Below are 8,233 nucleotides of genomic sequence, written 5' to 3'. Positions count from 1 at the left end.
TATTTGGGAACTAATCCTATGAAAGTTCAGATTCTGTTTTAACCACCCCATCATTCGATTGGACAGTATAGGACTTCGATTCCAATCGAGTTATTGTTGAATCAAGTAGATTGCATATTGAGATTGCTATAGGTGAATTCCTTGATCCTTAGTCTTTTATCTTTATTATTCAAAACTCTTTTTATCTCGCTGGATTAAAAACCTAGATAACCAAGTTATATTTAAATTAGTTCTAAATTGTGTTCCCCATTCCTTGTGGATTCGACCTCGGTCTCACCAAGTTATTACTACATCGTGACCCTGCACTTGGGTTTGTGAACAGCGAGGGAGTGGCGCTTCTTCTTCTTCTTGATCGATCGTAGCAGGAGGTGTTGGAGGTATGTCGATCATGTACTCGGACGCCGAAGGGAGATTTGTAACTTTAGGGGGCTATACGAAGGAATAGCCTCAACGTTGATCGTGTTCTCAAAATCTACAGTCTGAATATTGACATTCTCGAGGGCATTGATCACTAACAGGCATTGTTGTAACAATCGCGCCACAATGATCTATTTGATAGCGGCCGATAGTTCTCGAGTAACTACAAAGAAAAGGGCACAATTAAGTTATCTTAAAAATTGAGAAAATTCAAGACAAATATATATATATATATATATATATATATATATATATATATATATATATATATATATATATATATATATATAAGTAATTTCCACCTAAATCAGAATGAGCAGCATAAGTGATGGATCGTGCGCCCATGGCCCAAGGATTTTTTTATAACTATTGCCAATGCCTGCTTCAAAGTAGGGAATGATAGCAGATGAGATGGTAAGGAGTAAGATATTTTTCATCAAAGGGAAGATCAAGATTATTTGATCTCTCTGTATCATACCACCATTTATTCCATCATTTGTTATAATGAGCATCTTAGTGACATTTCAAGCCTTCATCGATTTCTTTTGAGTAATCGGTGATGGAGAGACCTGGCCAATCCTTTGTTTTGAAATATTTTTCAAAGGAAGATATGACCTCGATTGAAGAGGTACCTGGTATCCTGCGTGGTTTTGATGGAACTGGTAACGACCAATCTATAGTTATTATCTGAGGATGTTGGTTAATGCGCAAGAGAACTAAGAGGAGCTCCCAAGTCAAGGATCCTTTTGGGAGCCAGTGGATGTGGTGGAATAGTAGAAATCCTCGCAACAACTTTTTGGCACTTGGGCTAAGCAGCTAGTACTTCGGTCAGTGAAATTTGAGGGGGAGATTGGGTGGCCGATATTGTCTTCGGCTTATTTGTTTTCTTGCTTGGTGTACTGGCCTATGAGGATGCAACCCTCTTCTTCCCTTTAGGCTCAAGCTTGGCAGAGAAAGTTGAGTTATTTTTTCCCGTGGAGATTTACTCAGCAATAGCTAGTAATGGCCTTCCCACCAAGAAGAAAACATGTCCATTACCCGTGGTTGATTTGGATAGAAAGGAAGATCAAGAACTATACTAGCCTCTTGAAAAGAAGAATGGAGGGAGTGATGGAGTTCTATTTTATCGACAACCAGCTAACTAAAAGGAGGTTGGTTGCAAGTCTTTTGGGTGAATGGATAAGGGATACATTGAATTAAACCGAGTTGTCGAGCCAGTAAATTCGGGAAATACTGCTCAATCTCGGCCTTGGCATTCTTGCCAGACTCGATTGAACCTCCATATGAAAGGTCTCCTCCGATGAGGTAGCTCTCCCACGCCAGGTGAGTCTGGGATGCCTCATCATCGTTCTTCTGCTCATATTAGCTGGTAAGCCAACTAAACGGTACTCTCCATCATGAAATGGAATGAAAGACCAATTCCGTCTGCTTTTCATCGAAGAGAAAAATAGTATATCCATATACGTCGAAAAGGAGTTACTTTCTTGGGGTGAGTTGATGATGCGCTCGTTATAAGAAGTATAGGTTGCCTCGGTGCGGATGGAGTGATGTATCAGAGAAGGGTGAAAGTATGCATAAATCCATATCTGGAGAAGCCACGATGATTCTCCTCTTGAGTACAAACCCTTGATGGTGACTTCATATATGCCTCTATACAAGTGATCAAGTATGTAATGTTCCAAGGCTAGTTTCCGACCTTGGGCAAGGGCCTCGGCCAGAGAGATGTACTTGATGGTTATTTGCAGGGCATTTACAAAGAGCAGGTGGCGGCATATCCAAAGTAATAAAAATGCAGTATGCTCTTCATAGTTGGTCGGTCCTCTGTTGTTACAATAGGCTACCATGAAATGAGAATAGGCCTTACCAACCTTATTCGAGAAGTACTTGGTGCTCTTTTGTGCGAAACCAGGAAAAACGGCTTCACCAAAGGGAAGAAGATGGGTTAGAGTCATGATATAAAAAATAGTTGGACTAATGAGGCCGTAATTGAAGAAGGTATTGGTCGATGAGCTCCAGAAGGTTGAACCTACAAGGAGAAGAGTCAGATTTGATGGATTAGCACATAAACATGGGATAGATTAAGCCAAAACGCAGATATGATTCAGGGATATGTGAATAAAGCAAGCGGAAGACTTATAGTAAAATATGTGTACAAGTGTAAGTCCCTGAATTACATATACAACCAGATCGTGTAAAAGTGTTATTTATCAAAATTATAAGTACAAGTTACATCATTTCGGTTCCCAAAATAGTAATCCCATAGATCCCGCGCAATAGGATCGAGGCTCGCTAGAACCCGTCTCAAAAGCATATAGGAGAAGGCGGCCTCGTCGTCATCCGGCTCCCGCTCTGCCTCGACGTCGCATCCACATCTCGCAACATCGGGGCCTAAGGCAGTCCGGTGGGTGTGAAACACCGCCCGAAACGTGGGAGTGAGTGATCAACTCGGTGGAACAATAAGGCAATCGGTTAACATGTTATCAGTTCAATCAAACAATAATGATAAAGCAAGACAATTAAATAAATCCTCAGTACTCTTATTAATGCAAGTATGAATGCGGTATGATGCGTGCCCTCACGCGTACACACTCAGAGTCTTCATATTACTTTACGCATTAAATCGCATCAAAGTGCGCCACATCTACAAAGCACAAGCAAATGCGGTGCTTGGTTATGATTACCAAGTTGTTATTAGTCCAATTCATACAGCGGATTGGGAAGCTAAGATACCTTCCTCATATCATCATCCAAACAGTGATCCATACTAGGGTCGTCAATCCTAGACATCTCATACGATCATATAGTTGAGGTCGTAGCAAAGGGCTCGTCACCAATCAATGCACGCCTTTCATGCCCTTACTACCACAGATCGGCTCGTCACCTCCTTGCGGTATCCCGGTATGCTCGAGGTCACTACAAAGGGCTCGTCACCAATCAATGTAGGCCGACAACACGAATATAGTGTCCCATACCACCATAATCGGCTCACGAGTTTAGTTGCTCACTTGTCACTACGGGGAGGCTCGTCACCCCAGCGTAGGCCGACGGCTCGACCACGGTGTCCCATACCACCATGTCCGGCTCATGAGTCTTAGCGGATCGGTACCATGGTTATTAGGATTTCACTGGTAAGTTCGGTACCCTAGATTCAAGCAGTAGCGTCCATACATGGTTAACATACATCGGACAATTGGGTTAGTTGACGATCTCGACTAGCACGAGCGCACGTTGAATTGAACGACATAGAGTGCGCAAACACTCCGCGTGGCCAAACCACTACCGCCAACTCTAATACGGCTCGGGTTCGTCTAATACGTCCTACGTGGCGAAAGCAATCTCAACCACGAATATAGGGTCAATTACCGATTTCTGGACTAAGGCATAGTCCCAAATATCCTACACTACTACAGATATTCATATGGAATGTAAAACAATAATGGAACAATAACTCAAATCATGTTACATACACATCGAATAATATCAACTTAACATAAATGTAAGCATAGGAGATGCTTGAATTTAAATAACTTGGAATGTAAATGCATAAGGGAAATCATGCGCATCCATAGAAGTATTGAGAATCACTTCTCAACGCCTGCATTTAGTGAAATCAGTTACACTTAGGTCATTCATGCATTTCTACAAACACTTAGCAAACATGGAACAACATACATGACGCATGTTGAAATACATGCACTTAGACAATTCCTTTTATCAAGGAGTTGTCATACATGCATCTAGCATACATACATGACCAATAATCATGGCAAACATAAGTGCGTATTTTATACGTATACGGTACTTTATAAATACACTTAGAATACACAAATCTCAATATAGCACATGCATATCGGAAAGCAATGTAAACATAACATTTGACATGTGAAATCTCATCCATAACAAGAATAAATCACTAACGGGATTGAAAGCCTTGAAAACCATAACCTATACACTTAAAGTCCGCACCTTAAGCGAGGAAAGAATAGCCGAACTGATTTAGACGAGTTGTCTTCGTCAACGGCGCAAGAATACCCTAAAATAAGGATAGAAATGAGATACAACAACACCATGTCTAATCTAAGCTCTAACACGGGTTAGGGTTAGGTTAACTTACCCCAAAAGAACTCAGAATCGTCAGAGGAACGATTCAAAGCAAAGGTTCAAAGGTGAAGAAGAACAAGGAAGAATCAAGATGATTCACCAACCAATCTCTCTCACTAACTCTCTCTTTTCCACTCTCTCTCCAAGCTAGGGTTAGAGAAAATTCGTATGGAAATGAGAGCTAGGGTTTAAGGACTATATATAGGCCTTAAAATGATTGAAATAACCCATGTGTCAAGTTATACTTAGGTAATAACCAAAGTACGCCTTTCTCGATCCAACGAAGCACTTCTGGTGGGCCTATAACCACGAAAGGTTGGACTTAAGCTCACTGACCATGGATCTAGGTCAAGCTGAGTTTTCGTACCGACCGGCTCTTCAGATCAGCCGTGGCGGACCACACTCAATTCAACGGTCATGGAATCTCGATCAGGTCCACAAGCACTAGGATATGCCTGGGCCACCTTCCCTGATCAGAGGGTGAAATTGGGTCAGAATCCAACGGTCAGATAGCTTAAAATCGTCGCGCAAGCGACACGACTCAGATTTCATAAAAGCTTATTAAATTCTAACTATTCTCATACTCTTCACTCCGAACTCAAACAAATCAACCTAGAACATCATCTGGACTTGATTTTCGAGGTGATGGTCAAGCCCAACATAGTGACCGCAACAGCCTAAGATCATCGTTATCAGACTTTCGACGCGCGGTCCAGGTCTGATCCAGATCTTCCAAAAATTCCCCAAAACAATTAGATTTAGCGATGGATCCCACATTTCCGAGTAACGTAGCGCTCACTAATCGCACGTTTAGAGCCATGCAGATACAATTTAAAGTGATTGATGCGAATTTCACAAGCAATCAAGTAAAGCGCTAATTACCCCAAAAACAACTACTTAAGGAAAGATTAGCACAAAAATTTCCAAGGTCGTTACAATCTACCCCCTTAAAGAAAATTTCGTCCTCGAAATTCATACCTTCATATAAGCCTCGAGGATCAGAGGGTAGGTCTTCTTGACCTCAGCTTCAGATTCCCAAGTAGCCTCTTCTACGCCATGATGCGACCATAACACCTTCACGAGAGGGATAACCTTGCTACGCAGCACCTGCTCCTTTCTATCCAGAATACGCGTCGGTCGCAGTACATAAGTGGCATCCTCACTTAACTGCACTTGCTCCCAACTGATAATATGCGAAGGATCAGGAACGTACTTCTTCAGATAGAGATATGAAATACGTTATGCACGCCCGCAAGAGGTGTGGGCAAAGCAAGGCGGTAAGCTACCGCTCCCACTCGATCCGAACTTGAAATGGACCAATAAATCTCGGCGTCGGCTTTCCTTCTTACCGAACCGCAAAACTCCCTTCATAGGAGAGACCTTGAGAAAAACATGATCTCCCACTACGAACTCAAGCGGTCGACGCCTCGTATCGGCATAACTCTTCTGCTCGCTGCTAGAAGTCGACGTCGAATGATGTCAACCTTCTCTCAAGTCACCTGCACAACTTCGGGCCAAGCAAACTACGCTCACCAATTTCTACCCAACAATGTGGTGCTCGCACGGCGACCATACAACGCCTCGTAGGGAGCCATACCGATACTCGCCTGGAAACTATTATTATACGCGAACTCTGCATACTGAAGACAATCATCCCAACTATCTTTGAAATCCAAAACACAAGCTCGCAACATATCCTCCAGGACTTGATTCACGCGCTCCGTCTGCCCATCTGTTTGCGGATGAAACGCGGTGCTGAACTTCAGTTTCACACCCATCGCTTCCTGGATACGAGTCCAGAAGATAGATGTAAAACGCGTGTCTCTATCAGACATAATCTCCAGGGGAACTCCATGCAGACGCACTATCTCCTTGATATACAACCTAGCCAACTCGTCTGCAGAGTAAGTGACTCTGATCGGTAAGAAATGGGCCGACTTCATTAATCGATCGACGATCACCCAAATAGAATCAAATCCCTTTCTCGTCCTCGGCAACCCAGAAATAAAATCCATAGAGATGAAATCCCACTTCCATTCAGCTATGGGCATGGGCTGCAACAACCCAGGAGGTCGGCGATGCTTTGCCTTGACCTGCTGGCACGTGAGACAACGAGAAACAAATTCAGCAATCTGGACCTTCATATTGTCCCACCAATAAGACCTCTTCATATCCCGATACATCTTCGTGCTACCTGGATGCATCGCAAGCTTAGAACTATGGGCTAACTCGAGAACCTCACGTCTCAAGTCAGGGATGTCAGGAACACATAACCGGCCATGAAAACGTAGGCCCCCATCAGAACTAACACTCCAGTCGGAGCTCTCATCTGTACCAACCCGCTGCCTCATCTTCACCAAAAGCTCATCATCTGCCTGAGCTGCAACGATCCTCTCGTCGATGACGGGCTGTACACGAATGTGTGCGATAACCTCATACGGCTCAACCACCGTAAGCTTCTGCTCAAAATCGCGCACGAACTCCAACATCTCCCACTCTGCTATCATCAGCGGAGCCGCAAACTCCACAGCCTTCTTGCGACTCAACGCATCTGCCACAAGTTTCGCCTTACCAGGATGGTAAGAAACTTCGAACTTGAAGTCCTTCAATGTTTCCATCCATCTGCGCTGCCTCATATTCAAATCACGCTGCGTGAAAATATACTTAAGGCTCTTGTGGTCGCAAAAGAGCTCGAACTCCTCACCATAAAGGTAATGTCTCCAAAGCTTTAATGCGAAGATGACAGTTGCCATTCCAAGTCGTGCGTAGGGTAATTCTCTTCGTGTTTCCTTAATCGACGCGAAGCATAAGCAATCACCTGTCCTTCTCATAAGGACACAACCTGGACCAACGCGAGAGGCGTCGGTATAAATAATATACTTAACCCCTTGCTCGGCAATACTAGCACAGGGCGGACGTCAACTTGTCCTTCACTTCCTGAAAAAACTCCGCCCGCTCACTCCAAGCAAACTTCAAATCCTTCCGTGTCACCGCGACAACGGTCGGCAATCTTCGAGAAGTCCTGAATAAAGCGTCGATAATATCCTGCAAGGCCAAGAAAACTCCTCACCTCAGTAACTGAACCAGGCTGCTTCCAGTCTGCACTGCAGCTACCTTGGCAAGGTCGACGGCTATACCTTCCTTGGACACCACATGTCCCAGGAACTTGACTTCCTCTTTCCAGAAATCACACTTCTTGAACTGTGCGAAAAGCCGATGCTCCCTAAGAGTACCCAAAACCGCTCTTAAGTGCTCCTCGTGCTCGTCCCGGTCCTCGAATAAATCAAGATGTCATCAATAACTACAATGACGAATCGAAACAGAAACGGCCAACACCCTGTTCATCGATCCATGAACACGGCCGGTGCGTTCGTCGACCGAACGACATCACAAGGAACTCATAATGACCGGAGCTGGCGGTCTTCCGCACGTCCCCATCCTTGACGCGCATCTGATGATCCCTGACCGCAGATCAACCTTCGAAAAGTACCGTGCCCCCTTCAACGATCAAACAGATCATCAATCCGGGCAAGGGGTACTTATTCTTCACGATTACCAGAAGTTCAACTGCGATAATCAATACACAATCGCAAGGAACCATCCTTCTTCTTCACAAACAAAACAGGTGCTCCCCAAGGAGACACACCGGGCCGAATAAAACCCAATTCTAGCAAACCATCTATCTGCTTCCTCAACTCCTCCATTTCACTCGGAG

Source organism: Magnolia sinica, chromosome 19 (genome assembly GCF_029962835.1).
Source record: "Magnolia sinica isolate HGM2019 chromosome 19, MsV1, whole genome shotgun sequence".
Taxonomy (NCBI): domain Eukaryota; kingdom Viridiplantae; phylum Streptophyta; class Magnoliopsida; order Magnoliales; family Magnoliaceae; genus Magnolia; species Magnolia sinica.
Note: the sequence above shows the minus strand (reverse complement) of the source record.